This window comes from Drosophila biarmipes, unplaced genomic scaffold (assembly GCF_025231255.1).
Source record: "Drosophila biarmipes strain raj3 unplaced genomic scaffold, RU_DBia_V1.1 ptg000019l, whole genome shotgun sequence".
Classification (NCBI taxonomy): domain Eukaryota; kingdom Metazoa; phylum Arthropoda; class Insecta; order Diptera; family Drosophilidae; genus Drosophila; species Drosophila biarmipes.
In genome coordinates this window covers 1,262,656-1,288,057 of record NW_026114537.1, presented here as the reverse complement: position 1 = coordinate 1,288,057, position 25,402 = coordinate 1,262,656, and the positions used below count along the sequence as shown (strand labels likewise).

The window sequence follows — 25,402 nt, the reverse complement described above, 5'->3', positions numbered from 1 at the left end:
ATACATAGAGTAGTAATGAATGTTGAGAACATTAAAATCTGTTCGAGCCAAAACATATTTCGAAAAATCTGCTAGTCTACCCGTTTTTTTATACTTTTTATAAGTGTTAGATTTAAGGTTTTTAAGTCTTTGAAGCGCATTGGTAAACCAAGGAGGTCTGTTTAGGTTTGAAAGAAACCCAGCAGGTGCGCATTCATTAAAAAACGTATTTAAGAATAGTTCAGTGACACTTTCAATGTCTGTACAATTGTACAAGTCTGTCCAATTATAATGAGAAGTTTATTATGGTTACATTTACAAAATATCTCATTTTAGTTGGAGAAACTAAAGGAGAGAGGGTATCAGAGCAGGGGAGGCAAATTGTCAGTTCCATAGTAGGATGATATGGGTCTTCAGGTACAACAAGAGCGTCAATTCTACATACTTTGATTTCAGACGGGTCTGAAACAAACACAAGATCTAATTGTCTTCTTAAGGAATTTTTTATAAAGCTTACTTGCTGTAACGATAATTCTAAAAGGCCATCCACAAAATCATGGGCGGATAACGGCATAGCGACAAATGAGTCAGTAGGAGGAGACCAAGAAATATCAGGTAGGTTAAAGTCACCTAAAACAATCAAAAGGTCTCTGTTAGAAAGAAGGGATAAGACAGATTTTATTGCAGACAGATGGTGCTCATAAATATTTCAGAGCCAGGTGGAATTTAATAACATGTAACAAAAACAGATAACGATTGCATAGAAACTTTTACACTTAGAAATTCAAATTCATTGGGTATATAAATGAGAATTCTTTCAGATGTTAGGCTAGAGGTAACGGCAATCAGGACACCGCACCCCCTACGTGAGTGGCGATCGGTCCTATAAGTATTAAAGTTATTACCCAGAACTTCAGAGTCGGATATCCCTGGTTTCAGCCAAGTTTCCGTAAAAGCTAAAAAATCTTCTGTAAATGCAGAGGAGTCAGCATAAAGCTTGGGTAGCTTCATATTTAATCCCCTAACATTTTGATACGCCAACATTAAACTTTTTAGTGTTTTGGCACAGTGGAGGGCCTGTTATTTGTTCTCGGTTTATTTGGGACAAATTCTTTAATTACTAAACCATCGTTAAGCCAAAAGCTTTCAGAAAGTAAAACATTAAAAATGTCAGGCGGAGCAAATATTTTAAAAGAAGATATCCTACGAGCATATGAAAATCGAAATTGTTCAACTGCAATATCTTCGGATGGGAATTTTTCACGTATAAATTCCAGAAAGTCTGAGGACGTGGTATCTGGGGTGAATCTAGAAACAAATAATTGCTTTCTTTGTGGAACAACTGAAAGTTTCTTACGCTCCCCAGCAGCAGTCTGAACCTTGCTAGGCTGAGATCTTTAACTTAGCCAGTACAGAAGCTTTTAGTCCGGAAACATGGACTACACTCGAGCTAGCTGTATCCATACGAGGTGTGTTCAAAAAGTAAGGTGAGTTTTCAAATTTCGCGGGCAACTTATTTTCGATTATCGATTTTTTTTGTTTTGTTATGTTGGTACACTCTTTCCTAACATCTGTACCAAGTTTCAATTGAATCCCCTTTTTTGTTTAGTTGTGAGAGGCGTAAAGGTAACAAGTTGTTTTGCGTGCTCAGCGATTTTTTGCTATAAAAAAATATGGATCAGAGGATTTGCATCAAATTTTGTGTAAAAAATAAAATTAGTGCTCCGAAACACTTGAAATGTTGACAGTGGCATACGATGAAACTGTTCTGAGTAAAAAAAAATGTTTACAAGTGGTACAAACTCTTCCAAGATGGCCGGGAAGATGCCAATGACGAGCCTCGCTCTGGACGCCCAAGCACGACAACAACTGATGAAAACGTTTAAGCAGTGAAAAAAATTGTTTTGGAAAATCGTCGAATCACTATCAGAGAAGTTGCTGAAGATGTCGGTATATCGCTTGGCTCGTGCCATGACATTTTTTCAAACGTTTTGGGCATGAGTCGTGTATTCAGCGAAGTTTATTCCAAAATTGCTGAATTTTGACCAAAAGAACCGTCGCATGAGCATCGCTCAAGAGCTGTTGGATGACGTCAACGACGACCCAGATTTACTCAAAAGGGTCATAACTGGTGACGAATCATGGGTATATGGTTATGATATCGAAACCAAAGCCCAATCATCACAATAGAAGAGCCCAGGTGAGCCAAGACCGAAAAAAGCACGCCAAGTTCGATCAAATGTCAAAGTTTTGATCACTGTATTCTTCGAATACCATGGCGTGGTGCATCAGGAGTTCTTACCATATGGTCGTACGGTCAATAAACAGTACTATCTGGAAGTTATGCGCCGTTTGCGAGAAGCATACGAAAGAAACTTTCAGAATTGTGGAAAAATAATTCATGGCTTTTGCATCACGATAATGCCCCTGCTCACTCATCTTTGCTTGTGAGAGATTTTTTGGCCAAAAACAACACCACAATAATGCCTCAGCCACCATATTCACCGGATTTGGCCTCATGTGACTTTTTCTTGTTCCCAAAACAAAAGAGGCCTATGAAAGGACGGAGATTTGCAACGATTGAAGAGATAAAGACTGAATCGCTGGAATAGCTCAAGGCTATACCGAAAAGTGCTTATGGAAAGTGCTTTGAGGATTGGAAAAACCGTTGGCATTAGTGTATTGTATCTGAGGGGGATTACTTTGAAGGGGACAACATTAATATTGATAAATAAATTAATCGTTTTTCTTGAAAATACAAAGTCACCTTACTTTTTGAACACACCTCGTACGCACAGTTGGTTCGCTTAACCCTGTGTCGACAGGAACTGCTGCTACCAAGTTCGGATTTGAGTTGGATTCCATGATGGTATTAACGGCGGTTAAGCTGGTTTTTTTGCGTTTAGGCGGCTCTGCTAATAATTTTTTATTATTAAACTGGGCACAGACGGTATTGAACCCCTCATTGAGTTGCCTAAAAGCACCCGAGATATTCAACAGGCTGTCTCGAATCTGCTTCATAAGGCCGCTCATCTCAACCACCATTTCCTTGCAGGAACTACATGACCACATAAGACCAGAGTTAAGATCAATAAAATCTTTAACTCTGCCGGTGAATCCTGCACATTTGACGTGCATCATCGAATCGCAGAGCCAGCAAAAAATAAAGGGGTCTTTCGTTGAAGAAGCAAGTGTGCAGATTTTCTTGGAACATACAAGTGCCATTATAAGACAAACAAATGAAAAATGAAACAAAATATCAAAAATGCCGCAAAGTAAATTTGGCACTGGGATGAAATTCAAAAATCACAAAGGCTCAAAACACAAAAAAAATAAGAGCGCGAGATCGCGAAAATTTATCAAAACGTAAGAGAGCACGAGAGAAAAAAATATTCTATCGACTGAGCATGGCTTGTGCGACACTAACAACTTTCAGTACGAACAAATACAAAGTAAATCAAGCAAGAGAGAGAGAGAGAGAGAGAGAAAATAGCACCATAAAAGTCTACTAGAAATTCAGCGGGTGTATAGAGAGCAGGTTACAGTTATAAAATAGAGATTGAGAGGGAGTAAAAAAGTTTTAGCAAGTTTAGGACCGTAAGTTACACAAACAAAGCTATGAGATTAAAGAAATTTAATAGAAGTGCTAAAATAACTATTAACACGTACCCATTTACTGGGAGATCTATTTAAAATTATTAGCACAATTGTTAGGCTAATCTTTGTAAATAAATACACACAGAACACTCGCACAAAATCACTGGAAAAGACAAAAGACAAACTCGGAGCACAAAAGTAAACAAAGCTGTTCACAAGCGACGATAAATCGATATCGATCGATATAATATAATTTTTTCTTATTTTCCGACTAATTTTCCGATTGTTTGACAACTGTATGATATACTAGTCCGATTTTGATAAAATTTAATTCGTAATTCAGAACTAATTAAAAAATGTTATTTCCAAGCTTTTTTAACATATAACCTTTTATATGTTAAAAAACATCAAAGATATAATTTTTTTATATATTCCGAATAATTTTCCGATAGTTTCTGTGGCAGCTATATGATATAGTCGTCCGATTTTAATAAAATTAAATTAAATACCAATTAAAAAGTGTGACTTTCAAGCGTATGAGGTTATATGTTAAAAAACACCGAAGATATAAATTTTTTTTTAATTTTTTCCCAGATTGTTCCTATGGGAGCTATAAGATATAGTTGTCTGAACCGGCTGGTTCCGACTTTAATACTACCTGCAATAGAAAGAAGAAAGTTTCAGCCCGCTAGCTTTAAAACTGCTAGTCTCTCAGTTGAAAAGGACGGACAGACGGACATGGCTAGATCGTCTGGTCTAGTGACGCTGATCTCTTGATATATATACTTTATGGTTTCGGAAACGTCTTCTTCACTGCGTTGCAAACTTCTGACTGAAATTATTATAGGGTATAAAAAGAGTGGCTGACAGAGTCAAAGGCCTTACTAAAATCTGTATATTTAACGTCAGTCTGCATTTGTTACAATAGATGAAAAAAAGGTTGGTGGTGGTCGATCTTCACTTAACAAAACCATGCTAGCACGATGATATAAGCGGGGAGCAAAAATAATGAATATGAGAAATAATAATACATTCAAATGCTTTGAATTGAATTTAGAAATACTTCTATAATTTTTGGCATCCGCGTTAGCACCCTTTTTATGAAGTGGAATAATAAAAAGTTATTCCAGATAGTAGGAAAAACTGATGATGAAATAGACAAATTAAAAAGTTTAAGAACCGGTTGACAAATGTGTTGACTCACAAAATTTAAGCACACATCCAGAAAGTCCATCAATATCGGGAGAATAAGTTGGCGTTATTGCTGCTAAATCTCTTAAGAAAGAGCTTTCGGTGAATACAGAGGAAAAAATGCAATTTGCCCCATTTAAGGAATACGGGAATTTACAATTTGACCTAGCTTGCGAACTATCAGTAGTTTGAGGAGACCAAAAAATATCAGGCAGACTAAAGTCACCCAAAGCAATCAAAAGGTCTCTATTAGAAAGAAGGGATAGAACACATTTTATTGTAGGCAGATTGTGCTCATAAATTACTAGACTAGAGCCAGGTGGAATATAAGAACATGTAACAAAAACAGATAAAGATTGCAAGAAAACTTTCACACTTATACATTCAATTTCATTTGGGAAATGAATGAGAATTCTTTCGGATGTAAGGCTAGAAGTAACGGCGATCAGCACACCGCACTATAGGCTGGATGACTTTTTCTGGTCCAAATTAAGAACTTCTAAACGAAACAAAATATATGGGTTCTGTTTTTTGATTTGGGTTCTTAGTAAGCTAAGGAACATGTTTTGAGAAAATAGGCGTGGCACCGGCCCTCTGGGCGGAAATAAATTTTTTGTCTTCCAAACTTATATAAAAGTAGAAATAAAAAATATAACTTAAAAACAAACAATAATATTAAGGTCTGGTTTGTTTTTATGGTTTTTCATAAGCTTAGGTACTTAGTTTAGAAAAAAAGCGTGTCACCGACATTTTCTGGCAGGAACTATGAACATGTTTTCTTAATTACAGGCTGAAAAGGCCTTAAAGGTAAAGTATAATTAAAACTGTACTGATAAAAATGTTTCACATGCGCACCTAATCAACATCTTCTTCGGTCTCAAGTTCCATATCACTGAACTCAAGTGGATCGTCTTCAATATTTTCAAAAGGATCATCAGCGCTCTTTAAGAAGTAATCTGTTTTGTAGTTTGAAACGGTTTGTTAGGTAACAGATGATATGATGGGGTCTGATCTATCCAATGATCTGTGAAATAAGTCGTACGTACGTACTGTCATAGGTAGCCAAGGATATTTATCTAAAATAATTTCTGCCGTATCATAGCAAAAGCTTTGGAATTTGTTCACATTAATTTTTATTAAGATCTGAGATCAATACCAGTTATTACCGCGAATATCTCTGAAGCATTAAATGCTCTGCGGACAGTATTGCCGGCATTCGTGCTACCGAACCCCCCGACCTTAGACATTTTTATTTTCAATGAAAGTTTTTCAAAAAATAAATCTTGAAATCTTGTAACGATCGGAACTTAGTGGTAAAATAATATGAAAAAATTATATCTTTGGTGTTTTTTAACATATAACCTACTAAGCTTGGAAATAACATTTTTAATTAGATCTGAATTTCGAATTAAATTTTATCAAAATCGGACGACTATTTCATATAGGAAAATTTGTCGGAAAATATGAAAAAATTATATCTTATACCTTCTAAGCTTGGAAATATAATTTTCTAATAAGTTTTGAATTTCGAATTAAGTTTTATCAAAATCGGCCGATTATATCATATAGCTGCTATAGGAACGATCGGAAAATTGGTGGAAAAATAATTTACAACAAATTCTAGCTTTGGTGCTTTTTGACATAAAACCTTCCTAGCTTTGAAATAACATTTTTTAATTAGTTCTAAATTTCGAAATAAATTTTATCAAATTCAGACGATTTTATCAAATTCATAAGAACAATCGGGAAATTAGTGGAAAAATATTATGAAAAAATTATTTACTAAAGTTGATTATTTCTTATAACTGCAAGGGTATACAAACTTTGGCTTGCCGAAGTTAATTTCCTTTCTTGTTTAAATTGATTTTATAATTCCCCCTTATGATAAATTCTAAAAACCGAATTCCGCAATAATGTGGCAGAAAGCATTCAAACTTGAAGTTTTTGGTGTTAAAACAAATCCGAAGGAGTTGTCCCACAAACAGGACAAGATTGGCTTGATCTAGTGCCTATCAGTGTGTTTAAGACTTTTCCATCTATTACTGTCAAATGTTGACGGAACTTAACATATACAGTTTTCCCATTTTCTAAAACAAATTTGAAAGACTGCAAACTGTGAGGTGTCGTTTGACCCCTCACAAATAGCGCCCACAGCATCGACAAACAGCGCCAACCACGTCGGCCGCCAGCGCCAACAACAACGCCAGTTAGTGCCAACAACATCGGCAGCCAGCAGCTACAACATCACCAGCCGCAACGCTCAAAGGCGTCACCAACATCGGCAGCCAGCAACCTCAGCAGCCAACGGCAATAGCAACAGCAGCTAACAACAAAACAAAACCCTCGCGCATAACTTTGTAAAAACAAAGAACAACGCGGCGCACCAGACCAGAAGTGCGAGCAGGTCACTTTTGAAAGGGCGGCGCACCGGATCAGAAGCGGGACTCTTGCGAACAACAGAATGTGGACAACAGAAGTCTTTGCCTTCAGAGTGCGAAAAGTGGTGCAGTCGAGTGACTAGTGCCAAGTGACCCTGCCTAGAAGACCTCGAGGAGAGTGTGCTGGCCCAGGACCAGCGGCGGAGCACCCGGATTCACGCGTGTGTGTGTGCGTGAGAGCGAGACGGGTGAGTGAGTGTAGTGAACCGCATTTTGGCCAGCGAGAGTCCCGTGCAATGAGAAATTTCTCAAAGGCCTCGATGCGGCTTCGCCCAGAGTAGGCTAGAATTTATAATCCATGACCTAACCTAACCCGTTAGCCTGCGAGCACTGTGAAAAACATGAACCAAGGAATAAAAATGCTCTAATAAATATAAAATATTCCTCGCCGGATTTTAATACAACTCGTAGGAAAAGAATACAATCAAGCTGGCCACGCATAAATAGAAATATTTCAAGACAAATGCCTAGATTTTAGGCCATAAATTCTGCCCTAGGGAAAAGTTGTCTCCATAATCGATTCCCTCTATCTCGGCCTTCTCGTAGCGAATGCTATTAACCAGACCCATCTACATCTCTCGCCAGCAAACCGATTTTCGTCTTTGACCTTTTTGTCCATATCTTTACAAATATTTTCGGTAAAGAGACCCTGGCGGGACTGAGTATATCGCAGCCTACTAGACCTCTTTACAGAATGGCGCACGAACAGGGACATGGGGTTTACGAAATTTTAGACGACCTAAATGTGGCCTAAAGACCGATCTGGGTACATGTAGCTTGAAAATTTTTGGTTTAGTCACTGAGTGTCGAAATTTTTAAGTCAAAACATAAGGAGAGTCATATATCAAGGAACACAAAAAAAATTCTAGGGCAGAAAACAGGGAAATATATATATAATTAAAAATATACCAATACCCTCAGGAAAAAAAGCTTAGAATTTAAGCAGAGCACATGGTACATTCGGGAGAACTTATACAAAAGGTTACCCACACACAGCGAGAAATTTCTAACGCACGCAGACACACATACATTTATTTCTAAGCAGAGCAAAGTACATAACCTAAAGTCAGAGATTCGTTGTTCCAATATCACGTGGCCAGCAAATCACGTGAGGACGAAACACATACAGGCAAATAATCGGAAAGAGAGAGAGAGAGCGAGAGCTCTCTAGACTAGCCAACTCAGGTCACGAGAGTTTCGAAAGCACGAGGTAGGGAAAAGCTAACATATACTCCCCACAGCGCAGCCATCATCGTTTTCACTCTCATCGTCGTCTCTATCACACAAGCGGGAGTCGAGCAAGTACAGGGAACGGCAACATCGTCATGGAAAAATGTAAAACTACAACGTCGTCGGACAACATTCAATCACCGTCGAGAAAATGTAGGAATTAAATCGTCGTTGGACATCGCATTGTGGTCACCGTCGTTGCACGTGGGAATTCAGTAAATTCTTGGTGACAAATAAAATAAAAAAAAAAATAAGTCGAGCATCGGTTGACCCTCGTCCAAGAATTTCTCTCGTCCTATCGAAACTTTTCCTGTCGTTTGCCAGTTAACTATTATTTCACAGCACTTTGAGCGCGCGTTGGATTTCGTACCTCCGGAAGCGGGAATTGGAGGTGATTTTGAAGGAGTTTTCCTTGGAAGCAACCGGAATAGTTGAGGAAATGAGGAGCCGTCTGGCCGCTTTTAATAATCGGGACGACCACGTGCTGGATTACAGCCGCCATAACGGATAGGAAGCAGCGTTCACCGACTCCGAACCCACACCCACCGGGTCCAACGCAGCTTCCGGTGACGGGACCACGGACCCCATAACCTTCATCCAACACCTCGAGGAACGAGCCACCGCATACGAAGTTGACGTGGAGAAGATGCCGCAGGCCATCCCTGGTCTTTTGATGGATACAGCTGAGCACTGGTTTCGGACAAGCCAGCTGCTAGGAAAATCTTGGACGAACTTCAAGAAGGCGTTTCTTGACTTCTTTCTGCCACCCAGGTACTTTCAGCGACTCGAGGATGAGATCCGCACCAGAGATCAGCGACGGGGAGAGACTTTCAAACAATACATCAGACTCATGATGCACAGAGCGAGGTATAATGCGGAGCAGGAGTTGGACCGGATCTATGAAAATCTCCAACCGGAGTATCAGATGTACGCAAGGAGGCACGACTTCACCACTTTGGAGCAACTTACCTCTTTACCGGTAAACTACGAGGTCACCCGCGATCGGAGCACAGGAAGCCATGCCAGAATGTTGGCCGAACCACAGCCAACGCCGAGAAGGAACGAGTACGAACGTATGCAGGATCATCACCAACAGGTCAACAAAATTTCACACGACCAGCCAGACAACCACCCCAGCCACAGTTTCACAATCAGTTCCTCGAGGGGGGAACATGTCAATGGTGCCGAATTTCAGTCTTGCTTGCAGGAATTGTGCCTATGAGGGTCACCGGGCAGCTACATGTCGCAATCCCAGAGTCCTCTTTTGTTGGGATTGTGGTCGCAGAGGAGTACGCACTCTCGAGTGTTGGCGTCGTACCCAGCCGGGAAACGAGAGGAGTCTTTGCCCCCTCGGGGAGCGGACCTAGACTGCCTACAGGAATCCCCGGAGTTAGGAGAAATCTTACAGGTTCAGTCGAGCAGAATTACCGCACAGGTGCAAATCGAGGGTCAGGAGTTTAACGCAGTATAGATACCGCAGCTAGCAGAAGCTTCGTGAGCGAACGAGTTGTTCAACGTGTAGGGACACCAAACAACGTACGGTCGGTACACACTCATGTCAGCCTGGCGGAAGGCTCACCCAAGGAGATAACCAAGTCTCTGGTAGCCAAAGTCCGGTTGGGCCAACGTTGGGTCACCTTTCCACTGCTAGTTTTCCCCTCGATCATGGAAGACGTGCTGTTGGCCATGGACTTCCTCAGTGGCGTGTCTGCCACTCTCCAATGCGGCCGCGCTTCGCTGCAGCTGAACCCTTTCCCAATAAGCAGCCCCACTAACGACATAGCTATGCCTTCTCTCTTGACCAACGCGTTCACTCCAGCAAAAAACGATCCAGATAACGAGGTCCAAGCTACCCCGACCAGCAGTATTTTAGGGCCTCGAGACGACAACGCCGTGCGAAATAATCCATTTCGACGGAATCAAGCTACTGTTGCAGCGGAACCAGTAGAAGAAGGGCAAGGGCCTTCCCCAGCCAGACCAGGATACACGCTTGACACTGGAGGAGCACTAGCCGTAATCACAGCAAACACCGAGCAAGAAGAATTGGAGCCCTGGGTAAACAAATTCCTACAGGAGGAATTGGCCAAATTCAAAGGATTGTCGGGAGTGTCAAATATCGATGAGCATACGATCACGATGCGGGATGATAAGCGCATCAAACAGAGGTATTTTCCTAAGAATCCCGCGATGCAGAGGATTATTGATGAGCAGATCGACGAACTGCTACGCAACGACTGTATAGAGCCTTCACGGAGCTCCCATAGCGCCCCTACTGTACTCGTGGGTAAGAAATCTGGAGAAATGCGACTATGTGTAGATTTTCGACAACTAAATGCCCATTCTCTTCCAGATGCATACCCGCTGCCAAGGATAGCGCACATCTTGGAGCGTCTGCGCCATGCCAAGTACATATCGACGCTCGATTTGAAAAGCGGATATTGGCAAATCCCTGTAGCCGAGTCCAGCCGCGAGTGCACAGCATTTACAGTCCCCGGGAGGGGCTTGTACCACTGGAAAGTGATGCCGTTTGGCCTCCACTCAGCACCAGCCGCATTCCAGCGGGCGCTCGACAGCGTCATAGGACTGGACATGGAGCCCAACGCGTTTGCGTATTTATATGACATCATCATCATCGGCGGCACTCTGGAGGAGCATGTGCAGCATCTACAAGAAGTATTCCGACGGCTACGAAAGGCGAACCGTCGCCTCAACGCAAAGAAATGCAGTTTCTTTAAGCGCAGCCTGGTGTACTTGGGACACGTTATCAGCGAGGAGGAAATTCACACGGATCCCGACAAGATTTCGGCAGTACGGCAACTGCCCACCATGCAAGGAGTTGAGGAGATGTCTTGGGATCGCGTCATGGTACAGGAGATTTTTACCCAACTTTGCCAGCGTAGTGCAGCCCATGTCTTTGCTACTCAAGAAAAGAAAGAAATGGCAATGGGAGCAGGATCAGCAAGATGCGTTCGAGGAACTCAAAAGAAAACTCATGGAGACGCCGGTTCTCGCCTGCTCCGACTTCAACGAGAAGTTCGTGTTGCAAACAGACGCCAGCGACATCGGCCAAGGAGCAGTTTTAACGTAGAAAATCCAGGGAGAAGAACGAGTCATCGCATTCGCCAGCAGACGCCTCATCGCCGCCGAGGAGAACTACTCCGCCACAGAAAAGGAGTGTCTGGCTATCATATTAGCCATCAGGAAACTCAGATGCTACTTGGAAGGTTATCGATTTGAGGTGATAACGGACCACCTTGTCTGCGATAATGGGACACAGTTTACGAGTCGTTCACTCAAAGCTTTCTGCAAGCAGGCGGGAACATACAGCACCTTATACTCCGCAGCAGAACCCGACAAAAAGGGCCAATCGCACCATTAAAACGATGGTCGCCCAGTATATCGAGGTCAAGCAGACGACGTGGGACGAACTTCTGCTCGAACTGAATCTGGCAATTAATAGCAGCATCTCAGACTCAACCGGATTCAGTCCAGCGTTCATCGTCCAAGGCAGAGAGCCATTCAGATGGCGGAGCAGGTTTAGCAATCGATTGACGCTAAAAACCCGTAGCAGAGCAACAGCAACAGCAGAGCAGCAGAGAAACTAAGGATACACGCATCAAGGCGGAAGCAGCAGAGAAGCATCCAAGGATACCCGCAGACGACGGAAGCATACACGAAGATGGTAGCGCAGCAGCAGGGCCAGAAGCCCGTACGAAGAAGGCACAATAGCAACGAACTTGCCACAAACAAGCCGGCGAGTGACGCTCGATCTGGCCGAGGCGAGAGCCAACCAGAAACACTGCGACAGGAGCCAATGTTTGAGTCAGTGGGGCCACTTGCTGGAGGGTGCGCCTTCCCAACGTTCCACTTCCCTAGTGGGAACTCAACGCTCCCAGTGCCACTGCAGCGAACCTTTTGTTTTCCCCAGGATTACTAACTAAACAATTAAAAACCAGTAAGTAATCGTTAAAACAAAGTACTAATACCATTTTGTTCTTCCCTACAGACATGGCGTCGGACAACCCGTCCCACCTGTGGCGCATAACAACACGCAAGGCACGGCCACCTTAGAAGACGCGGGCCCGAACGGAGTCGTCATTGACTATCCGGCAGAGGAATTCCGGGTACACATCACAAAAAACCGACCGGATAACCATTTTTTTTAAACGCCCCCCGAAGTAGGAGGGGGATGTGAGGAGTCGTTTGACCCCTCACAAATAGCGCGCACAACATCGACAAACAGCGCCAACAACATCGGCCGCCAGCGCCAACAACAACGCCAGCTAGCGCCACCAACATCGGCAGCCAGCAGCTACAACATCGCCAGCTGAAACGCCCAAAGGCGCCGCTAACATCAACGCCAGCGCCAACAACAACATCGGCAGCCAGCGCCAACAACATCGGCAGCCAGCAACTTCAGCAGGCAGCGACAATAGCAGCAGCAGCTAACAACAAAACCATAACTTTGTAAAAACTTTTCACAGTTCACTTAATATGTAAGCTTAACCAATAATTGTAAGATTTGTAGTTATATTAGTACACAAGAATTAGCAACACACACATACACACTAGGAGAGCAACGAAATATTCACCACGATAAGTGCAGCGCCGCACAGGAGCAAGCGAGAGAGGACATGCGATCGAGGAGGAAAACAACCCCCGAAAATTGGCACGCGCCAAGGGAAGAGCGAGAAAAAAGGAGTTCCGACACTTCGACAAGTGGAAAAAGGCCAGAGCAGACGAAAACTTTAACAAAACGCGGCGGAAAAGCTTGACTAGGTCTATTTTGGAAAACGCGGCGCACCAGACCAGAAGTGCGAGCGGGGTCACTTTTGAAAATGCGGCGCACCGAATCAGAAGCGGGACTCTTGCGAAGGCGGCGCACGGGATCAGAAGTGCGAGCAGAGCAAATTCATGTGGACAACAGAAGTCTTTTGCCTTCGGAGTGCGAAAAGTGGTGCAGTCGAGTGACTAGTGCCAAGTGACCCTACCTAGAAGACCTCGAGGAGAGTGTGCTGGCCCAGGACCAGCGGCGGAGCACCCAGATTCACGCGTGTATGTGTGCGTGAGAGCTAGACGGGTGAGTGAGTGGAGTGAACCGCATTTTGGCCAGCGAGAGTCCCGTGCACTGAGAAATTTCTCAAAGGCCTCGATGCGGCTTCGCCCAGAGTAGGCTAGAATTTATAATCCATGACCTAACCTAACCTGTTAGCCTGCGAGCGCTGAGAAAAACATGAACCAAGGAATAAAAATGCTCTAATAAATATAAAATATTCCTCGCCTGATTTTAATACAACTCGTAGGAAAAGAATACAATCAAGCTGGCCACGCATAAATATAGATATTCTAAGACAAATGCCTAGATTTTAGGCCATAAATTCTGCCCTAGGAAAAAGTTGTCCCCATAATCGATCCCTTCTCTCTCGGCCTTCTCGGAGCGAATGCTATGAGCCAGGCCCAAATGCGCATTACCGCTGACCCTTTTCACTCTGCTACAGACACCGAATAAACTATTTCTATCACTCCGTACCCCGGTGGCTAGCACTCTACATCTCACGCAAACCTATTTTCATCTTAGACCTTTTTGTCCCATATCTTTACAAATATTTTCGGTAAAGGGACCCTGGCGGGACGGAGTATATTCCTGCCTACGAGACTTCTTTACAAAACTCATAACTTGACTGATTGTGCTGTTAGATCAAGCATTCGCAAAGGTGTTACTGTTGTGGCGAATATACTTCCATCGACACCACACATCTGTATATCTGAATATCCCTGTTTATAGCTGTTATCAAACCCATAACTTAAAAGAAGTTCGGCTAATAAAAAGTTCCTTCCTTCTTCAAAACAACTTCTTCATGTAAAGATAGAATCTGCCTAGCTGTGTGGTTAAGCAAACATAGCAAAGGCACCTCTGCTTTGATGTCGGACGGCAATCTTTCTTATTGTTTGCAACTTCGTAGTACGACGGAAACAATTGGTTTTTTGTTAGCTCCCTAATTGCGATATTTTGTTGCTTTGTTAAGTTTTGATCAAGAAGAAGGGCTAGTGCGTCGTTAACAGAAATCTTCTCCAAATTTGGGACAGGGTTACTTATTAATGTGCGCATGCTCTTGGATTTTTCAGGGCAGATAGCCAAAAGTTTTAGGTTATACGCAGTGTCTAATTTACCACCCTTACGCGCAGCCGCACTAGCTGAATGGATTAATAATTTAATACTTCCTGCCGTGGAGTATACCAAACGTGACGCCTGTCTTCTTTGACCCCTTGCACTCGGCAATAAAAAAGGCAATGAGGGCCGGCCTATTGATCGGGGCTTAATTATGTCAATTTCAGTGTGCAATTTAAGCCAATTGGAGTATTTTGTTTTAAATTGCTTAAGATTTCTATTACAATATGTCCACTTGCGCGACAAAACTTCTGGCTGGGTTTTTCTGAGCCAGCTAAAGAAACGTTGTATCTAGCCAATATTGCGGTCTCTTTCGCACATTTGGTCGCAGCAGATCTCCGAACATCGAACAACTCCATATTGGCGAGCCTGAGGTTGTGAACAAAAAAGTGAACTACGCAGAAAGTGCGCAAAAGCGCACTTTAATTTTACATTCATATGAACAAGAATTGAATTACCTACAACCCAGTATAAATATTAAGGTGAAACTAGGTGAAACCTTGTTATATTAGTTATTAGTTTATTTATTATATTATTATTAGTTTTTGTTATTGATTAATACAAAAAAAGCTCTGTTAAAAACATTTAAGTACAGGAACAATCACAAGCAATCCAACATTTGACAATCGAAAACATATAGTACAAAGCACTCTCTTTCGATGCCATAACATAACGATAGCAAGCGCACGTGGTCACGACACTCGGAACAGCTGTTTTTAACAGCCGATAACATAACAAAGCGTGCCTCTGATAACATTTATTTTAAGTAACATTTAAGTCTGATGTTATACTAACGTAATGACGTCATTAAATCTTAATTTTATGGACTTTTGAAAAATGGGTTTTTGGCCAAAAATGTGGTCATCCTGCCTATAGTGCACCGCCCCTTATACGTGAGTGGCGATCGACACAGTCCCTTTTGAATTCACGGTTTTCGAGGAGCAGTTTTCTTTTTTGCTGCCGTTTTCTTTGATGTTCAACTCAAGACTGGACGCGACAAGTCCTGGCCCGAGTGGTTGAAACTTCAACTGGCAGGATTTCGAAAGACCTGCGCACTCGCCCGTTCCAATTGGAACGACCACCCCCAAAGTTCAGGGGGTAGTTCGCCCCATGGAACCGGGACTTCGACTGGAAGTGCCAGCGGAAGCCAGAAAAAGAGGCAGGGCCCTGAGTAAGAGAACCATGATACACGTGCCCTTGTTATTGTTGACGTTTTACAAGTATTAAAGTTATTAGACAGAACTTCAGATTAGGATATCTATGGTTTCAGCTATTTTCCGTAAAAGATAGAATATCTTCAGTAAATGCAGAGGAGTCAGCATAAAGCTTGGGTAGCTTCATATTTCGTCCCATAACATTATGATACGCCAATAATAAACTTATTAGTTTTTTTTCAGTTATTTGTTCTCGGTTTATTGGGAACAAGTTCTTTAATTACTAAATCATCATTAAGCCAAAATTGTTCAACTGCAATATCTTCGGATGGGAATTTTTAACATATAAAATTCAAAACATCCTTAAATGTGGTAACTGGGATGAATCTAGAAACAAATAATTGCTTCCTTTGTATAACAACTGAAAGTTTCCTATGCCCCCCAGTAGCAGTATGAACCTCACTAGGCTGAGATCCAGGAACTGTGCCTACTATAGGTACGGTCGGCACCGATTTTTTTGACTTAGCCAGTACAAAAGATTCTATTGCAGAAACATGGACTTCACTCGAGCTAGCTGTATCCATAGGCACGGTTGGTTCACTTACCAAGTTCGGATTTGGGGGTATTCCATAATTGTATTAACGGCGGCTGAGCTAGATTTTCGCGTTTAGGTGACTCGGTTAATAATTTTTTATTATTAAACTGGGCCCAGACGGTATTGAACCCCTCATTGAGTTGTTAAAAAGCTCCTGAGATATTCTATAAGCTGTCTAGATTCTGATTCATAGAGCCGGTCATCTCAACTACCATTTCCTTGCAGGACCCACATGACCATTAAGATCTATGAAATCATTAACTCTTTCGGTAAATTCTGCACATTTGATGTTCGCCATCGAATCACAGAGCCAGCAAAAAATAAAGGGGTCTTTAGTCGAAGACCCAAGACTACAATTTTTCTTAGAACAGACAAGAGCCATTATAAGAAAAAAAAAGAGTTTATTTAAAAAATGCAATTACATAAAATATGAAAAATACCTCAACGTAAATTTTGGCACTGCGATTAACAAAGCTAAGATATTAAACAAATAAAATATAAATGTTACAATAACTATAAATAACACAATTGTTAGGCTAAGTTTTATAAGTAAATGAACACAAAACACTCGAACAAAATCACTGAAAAAAAAGAACAAAACTCAGAGCACAAAAGTAAACACTGCTGTTCAAAAGCGACGCTAAATCGATATGTGTATGTATAATTATAGTTCTTTTATATGAGCACTTAGCTCAACCTGTGCTGAATCGATGCTTTTTTGTCTGCTTATTTAAAAGGGTGCTTTAAAAAGCACCAAATCTATGCTCATTTTTGAGCATTGCTGAATCCTAGGACATGCCTATGTTAATTTAAGCAGTCATTTTCAAACAAATTGAGCACTGAAGGAGCGCTCAGTAATGACAACTTTGTAGTGCTCATTTGGTGCTGAATGGTACTGTAGGGTAAATAATGAATTAAAGAAGAAGTCCCCAGGGTCAAAAAGAAGAAATAGAAAAACAAGTAGAAAAATTAATTAAAGGCAAAATAATAGAACCTTAAGTTTCTGAATATAACAGCTCATTATTAGACGTTCCAAAAAATAATTACCTAATGGCGATACTAACCGATGGCGTTTTGTAATTGATTACTCCAAAATTAACAGGGAATTTTAGTATATGGCTGACCTAACTGCCGTCGGTTGCTCAGAAAAACATATGATTAACATTTCTAATTTATGTAGGAAACAAACACAACCTTAAACTGAACCCAAAAAAGTGCACATTTTTCTGAAACTAAGTGATCTTCCTTGAACAAAAGTGTATTTTGCCAGACAGTAAGACATACCATGTAATAGAAAAATACTCAGTTCCAACGGACGCAGATAGCGCTAGAAGATACGTGTCATTTTGCAATTACTACAGACGTTTTATTCAACATATCTCCGATTAGTCACGACACATAAGAAGGTTATTTAAAAAAAATGTCAGATTTAATTAAATGAATAGATAAATGTCAAAGCGTATTCTTACGCAAGATTACAATAACAAAAGGAAAAAGGAAACAAAAATACAAGTGAACGAGAGTTAACAGTTATCCACTGGGCGATAAATCTTCTTCGACATTTTTGGAAGACATTTTACAGTAAAAACAGACTATAGGCCATTAACGTACTTATTTTCAATGACAAACCCGAGCTCAAGACTAACACGAATGGCATTAGACTTAGAAGAATATAATTTTACTGTGGAACATTCTAAGGATAAAACAACCATACAGAAGACGCCGTTTCAGGAATAACTATAACAATATTTAAACGAATAATAAAATTCTACCAGCGAAAAAAAGAAAAACTAGATTTGCTATGAAAAACTGTAAATAAATGACCAAAAGTAGTTACCTTGCGAATAACAGATTTACTATGCTTACTAAAGCGACATGGACTCCAATGGAGTCTTAAAAAGAAGCCGGTTACTAAATGTCAGTCAACTTAAATGAATATGCAGTAATCCTAATCCGCGATTTAACTTAATACCTTGTTGCAATACCAATTAAAAAAAAAAGAAAAAACCAGTAGCAAAAGCTATGTTTAAAGATTTTATTCTAAAGTACGGTCCAAAAAAGAAGTTTAAATTATGTTCCCTTTTGCACAAAATGCCATCTGATACTGAGTGTGTATTCGCGTTTAATACTGGCTTCGAGTTGCGTGGAAGTAATTGTCTTTCTGAAGTTTCCACCACTGCTGGAAATCCAGCAACTATTCTTGCAGTAGAACTAAACCAAGAAGAAAATTTGGAGATAGATAAACAAATTAATCCCTGCACTTTTTAGCCAATACATGTGTAAATAGGTTGGAAGTTTTGTTGGAAGTTCTTCTAATAGGATTGGGTTATATCAGGGCCCGTTTTGGTTGGACGCTGATAAAGACTTAACTATAAATTAACTGATAAAAAATTGACTTAGCTCTAAATAAATGACGAAAAGTAGTTACCTTGCGAATAACAGATTCACTATGCTTATATGGACTCCAATGGAACTCTGAAATTCTTAAAAAAGAAGCCGATTACTGATATAGCCAACTTAAATGAATATGCAGTAATCCTAATCCGCGATTTAACTTAATACCTTGTTGCAATACCTATTAAAAAAAAAAAATTTTTGAGTATAAATTATTATTTACCCATTTTGTGTTTACTCTCATCGTATTGCGTAACGCGTACTCATTTAAACTGTCTCAATTGTCGATCAGCTAGAGGTTTAATTTCACGTTGCTTACTTTGTATTCCTAAATGTGAATTTCGAACTTTTCATGTCTGTTGGGAGCGCTGCTAGTATTGCCACGATTTCAGAACTGTCGCTCTTCTGTTGTGCGATATCATTAAAAACTTGATGTACAATTTTTTGTATGTATCTTGATGTGTACTTTCGAGTAAGGTGTCGTCAAAATTTTACTGATCAAATTCAACAGAATCTTTCTTATCAAAGGAACTCATATTTTTGCTTCTTTAATTGCATTGTCTCATTTAGAGCATTACGACTTTTTAGCGACACGTTGGGGTGTCTTGTTTGCCCTGGCGGCTAGCTATGCCCCGTTTCATAGCCGTCTTTGGTGACTAAAAATACGCTCTCCGCTTCTTGAGACAATTTTCGAACAGACTTGCAGAGTCTTGATTGAGAAAGGTAAATTTGGTGCACTAACACTTGATCTGCACGTAGTTCAGGTTGTATTCAGTACTTCACAAGCTTTACATTCTTTTCGCAGATTTCAGTTGAATTTAATAACGGCGTCTGGTCTGTGACAGCAATTGTTTTACCAACACATACAAACATGTTGATCAGTGTTTTCTTATAACTTGGTTCAAAGTATGCCTACAGACAATGACGGCGTTGGGTCTGTCAAAGCTATACTCGTACTTCGAACTTCCTGAAGTTTACACAGATTGCAAATCTCGCTAAAAAAAATTTGAAGTCTTTACAATTAACAAGAGAAAATTTAAAGATGTTCAGTCATAGACACAAAAATTCTCGTTTCAATTTTGTGCTCTCTTAGGGCGTATACTTTTCACAATTTTTTTCCTCACATTGCCAGTATAACCAGCTCAAAACAAATAAAGTTTCTTTCCTTTTCAACTCAAATGAAAAACCCAAAAACATTACAAATTTTTCTTAAATTAAATATTTAATTCTTACACTCTTTATTGTTTTTTATTTTAATAATTTGTCTTCTGGTAAAGACATCTTCCACTCATAGTTCCATTCATTAGTAATCTTTTAGAGTCACTAGTTTTAGAGTCCATTAACGACAGGACTTAGCTTAAACAAGAAACCTTTCCAAAATATAACAGAGAACGATTGCATGGCACCACAAATTTTTAAATGCTTTTCTAAATCGTTTTATTTTGTATTTTTTTTTATTTATTTTTGCTTGGATATTCACAGTATTTATTTTTAGTTGTTAGGTAATTATTTCCAAAAATTGTACAATTGCCACAATTAAAGGTCTTGAAATGCCACTAGGACACACCACAGAGCATCTAACAAAAATTTAATTGCTACATTCAGTTGCGGTCTTCCACCGAAATTGTTTTTTGGCGAAAGCGGGGAGAACAAATTTCTGTCCTGTTTGCATCACAATGTCTATTGGCAACGACTCAAAACAGACAATGACTTCAGTTAACAACGCCCGAAACTATTTGGGTAGCTATTTCAGAAGCCTTAACGACTGCAATGGCGCAGCAAACGAAATGTTTCGGTGACATTTTTGTATAACACACAAATAACAGGAAAAAGGTTGGAGGGAAATCTTGAGCTTGTGTCTCAAAATGCTAATATGTTTTTATTGAATTACGAGCAATTGGTACTGGCTGTTCTCAAAAGAGTCTCTGTAGGGCGCAAGTATGAGTTATGTGAAGGACCAATTTAAGGATGATCGAGCCGATCAGAGAAAGCAACGCCCTAGCTAAACGTTCGTTGAGTTCTATAGGATATTAGCATCCCTCGCAGAAAGGCTGTGGCAACCCACGTCGGAACGATTAATGGTAGAACCTGTAGAGCGAAGAGTCAGACAAAGATCCGGAGGAAAAGGCAGTGCCTACCAGTGTAAACACGCCTGGCCGTAAAAAAACATAGCAGCGTGTATCACAACGACACTCAAACAGATGGTCTCCTTTACCAACCCTTAAAACAAAACTGACTACCGACATTTTTACCGAAACAGAGTTAGAGAGCATCATTACAACTCCCTCAAAGACCGGTATGGATGATTACCAAAATTTAAGAAAGAAAGATTGCAAGCTGCTTTTCTCAGACATAGTAGGCAACTTGGCGATTTAGGGCCCTACGCTCAGGTGAACATGTTGGGTAGAAGGGTAGCTGATTTGATAGACACCAGAACGTCAGTCAGCTGCATAGGCTGCAGAAATACCACGGAAGTCTTCTTCTGGAGCGATAACAAAACAATAACCTTCTATGTAAGGTCGTGGCAATTATAGATGAAAACAGCCTTGGTGAAAACAATAATAGCAATAACACAAATAACCACAGCAACAATAACAATACCAATACAAACAGACAAAACAATAAAAATGTCTACGGGTACAAACAACGGCGTAAAACCAATAAAGACCCTTAAAATACAAAATGCAGTATAGAATACAGCTCACACTATCAACCTTAACTTTAACCTTCACTTAAAAAAAAAAACAAATAAATTATATACATTACTAGGTGATAGAGTTGCAAACATCTCTTTAATGAAAGAAACTTCAGACTCATTAACCAATGTTGACTATAAAAATATTACTCAAATATCAAGTGTTGGTGAAGGAACAACTTTTTCAAAATGATTAGTATCAATAGAACTTTTTCTAGTAACTTTGCTATATCGCATAACTTTCATATAGAAGCATCAAATTGTAATATTTCATTTGATGGAAAAATGTTTGGCTCATACTGAAACTCTTTAATCCTATTAATAGTCGAATGCACCATACCTCGAAAATAATTTGACAATTCTACCAGCAAAATCTGAAGTCGTCCGAAAAACTGCTATAAATTTAGCAACTAGGTATATATTAATAGCAAACCAACAACCATTGGATGGTTACGACATAAATAAATATAATACAAATGCAAACCAAGAAAAAACCTTAGACGAACTGAGAAAAATGTTTGACCTCTGTTCAAAGAAATACTTAAAGAATTGGTATATAATTGAACAGATATATTCGGAATAGAATCCGAAATGATATCAACTAATAGTTTTTACAAACAATAAATAAAACTGAATGATGATGAACATAAAGAAGTACAGAAAAAATTATAGAAGACCCCAATGTTAAAAAGAAGAATTAGAAAAACTAGTAGAAATACAAGGATGAACACTATAGCCGAGATCCTCGACAATCAGATGCCCATTACTCAGCTTGAAGAAGCAAAATGAAAATGAATATAGAAGCAGCAAAGGAATATTGTAAAGCGCCACCTACTGGCTATTTACGTGATCGTTAAAGTGGGCGTGGCAAACATTTTTTTAGATCAATCGATAGGTATTGATGACACAAATATGTCTTAGCAAATTGTCTAGCATAACAATTGTGGCCACGTCGGTTGGTGGGCGTTAAAGTGGGAGTGGCACATTTTTGGGTCAATCGATAGGTAATTATGAAACAAATACCTTTCACATAAAAAAATCGAATTGACTAGCTAAAACTCGTTTACTCCCTCTCAATCACTCCCGCTTTATTTTATAATTGTTACTTACACTCTCTATGAACCTGCTGATTTTCTGGTAGACCTTTCGGTGCTATTTCTCTCTCTCTCTTGCTTTATTTGTATTATAATTGTTCGTGCTTAAAGTTGTCAGTGTCGCACAAGCCACGCTCAATTAATAGAATATTTTTTCTCTCGTGCTCCCTACGTTTGATTAATTTTCGCAATCTTGCGCTCTTTTTTTTTTGTGTGTGTTGTGCTTTTTGAACTTGATCGCAGTGCCAAATTAACGTTGATGTATTTTTCATATTTTATTTAATTTAATTTTGTTAAATAAACTTTTTATTTTTCCTTTAACGGCTCTTGTCTGTTCTAAGAAAAATTGTATTCTTGGGTGTTCGACTAAAGACCCCTTTATTTTCTAATGGCTCTGCGATTTGATGGTGCACGACAAATGTGCAGGATTTACCGAAAGATAATAATTCAGGTCTTATGCGGTCATGTAGGTCCTGCAAGGAAATGGTAGTTGAGATGGCCGGCTTTATGAATAAGACTCGAGACAGCCTATTGAATATCTCAGGAGCAAGTCATGAAATCTTAATTTTAAGGACTTTCGAAAAATGGGTTTTTGGCCAGAAAAATGGTCATCCAGCCTATAGTGCACCGCCCCCCTATACGTGAGTGGCGATCGGTCCTATAAGTATTAAAGTTATTAGACAGAACTTCAGATTAGAATATCTATGGTTTCAGCCAAGTTTCCGTAAAAGCTAAAATATCTTCAGTAAATGCAGAGGAGTCAGCATAAAGCTTGGGTAGCTTCATATTTTGTCCCCTAACATTTTGATACGCCAATAATAAACTTTTTAGTTTTTTGACGGTTATTTGTTCTCGGTTTATTGGGAACAAATTCTTTAATTACAATATTATCATTAAGCCAAAAGCTTTTAGAAAGTAAAACGTTAAAAGCATCAGGCGGAGCAAATATTTTAAAGGACGATATCCTACGGGCGTATGAAAATCGAAATTGATCAACTGCAATATCTTCGGATGGGAGTTTTTCACGTATAAAATCCAAAACATCGGCGGCAAAGCTAGATTTTCGCATTTAGGTGACTCGGTTAATAATTTTTTATTTTTAAGCTGGGCACAGACGGTATTGAACCCCTCATTGAGTCTGATTCATAGAGCCGCTCATCTCAACTACCATTTCCTTGCAGGACCCACATGAGCGCATAAGACCTGAATTAAGATCTATGAAATCTTAATAAAGGGGTCTTTAGTCGAAGACCCAAGAATACAATTTTTCTTAGAACAGACAAGAGGCGTTATAAGAAAAAAAAGAGTTTATTTAAAAAATGCAATTACATAAAATATGAAAAATACCTCAACGTAAATTTTTTGCAATGCGACTAACAAAGCTAAGAGATTAAACAAATAAAATATAAATGTTACAATAACTATAAATAACACAATTGTTAGGCTAAGTTTTGTAAGTAAATAAACACAAAACACTCGAACAAAATCACTGAAAAAAAAGAACAAAACGCAGAGCACAAAAGTAAACACAGCTGTTCAAAAGCGACGCTTAATCGATATGTATAATTATAGTTCTTTTATATGAGCACTTAGCTCAACCTGTGCTGAATCGATGCTTTTTCGTCTGCTTTAAAAGCACCAAATTAATGCTCATTTTTGAGAATTGCTGAATCCTAGGACATGCCTATGTTAATTTAAGCAGTCATTTTCAAACAAATTGAGCACTGAAGGAGCGCTCAGTAATGACAACTTTGTAGTGCTCATTTAGTGCTGAATGGTACTGTAGGGTAAATAATGAATTATTGAAATCCCCATGGTCAAAAAGAAGAAATAGAAAAACAAGTAGAAAATTTAATTAAAGAGAAAATAATGAAACCTTAAGTTTCTGAATATAACAGCTCATTATTTGACGTCCCAAAAAATAATTACCAAATGGCGATACTAACCGATGGCTTTTTGTAATTGATTACTCCAAAATTAACAGGGAATTTTAGTATATGGCTGACCTAACTGCCGTCGGTTGCTCAGAAAACCATATGATTAACATTTCTAATTTATGTAGGAAACACAACCTTAAACTGAACACAAAAAAGTGCACATTTTTCTGAAACTAAGTGACCTTCCTTGGACACAAGTGTATTTTGCCAGACAGTAAGACATACCATGTAATAGAAAAATATCCAGTTCCAACGGACGCAGAAAGCGCTAGAAGATTCGTGTCATTTTGCAATTACTACAGACGTTTTATTCAACATATCTCCGATTAGTCACGTCACATAAGAAGGTTATTTAAAAAAAATTCAGATTTAATTGAATGAATAGATAAATGTCAAAGCGCATTATTACGCAAGATTACAATACCAAAAGGTATAAGGAAACAAAAATACAAGTGAATAAAAGTTAGCAGTTATCCACTGGGCGATAAATCTTCTTCGACATTTTTGGAAGACATTTTACAGTCAAAACAGACTATAGGCCATTAACGTACTTATTTTCATTGACAAACCCGAGCTCAAGACTAACACGAATGACATTAGACTTAGAAGAATATAATTTTACTGTGGAACATTCTAAGGAGAAAACAACCATATAGAAGATGCCGTTTCAGGAATAACTATAACAATATTTAAACGAATAATAAAATTCTACCAGTGAAAGAAAAGAAAAACTGGATTTGCTAAGAAAAACTCTAAATAAATGACGAAAAGTAGTTACCATGCGAGTAACAGATTCAATGTGCTTACTAAAGCGATATGGACTCCAATGGAACTCTCAAATTCTTAAAAAAGAAGCCGGTTACTAAATATCAGCCAACTTAAATAAATATGTAGTAATCCTAATCCGCGATTTAACTTAATACCTTGTT

At 39.5% G+C, this 25,402-nt stretch overlaps 1 long non-coding RNA gene across 1 annotated transcript; it reads right to left on the bottom strand.

Moving 5' to 3' along the window:
• Positions 1-442: 442 nt before the first annotated feature.
• Positions 443-24,856, bottom strand: LOC127012089 (uncharacterized). Its single transcript, XR_007765566.1, has 3 exons — positions 24,483-24,856; positions 18,782-18,836; positions 443-609 (listed from the first exon to the last, which is right to left on the bottom strand). It is a non-coding gene; the product is annotated as an uncharacterized LOC127012089 (long non-coding RNA).
• Positions 24,857-25,402: the final 546 nt, after the last annotated feature.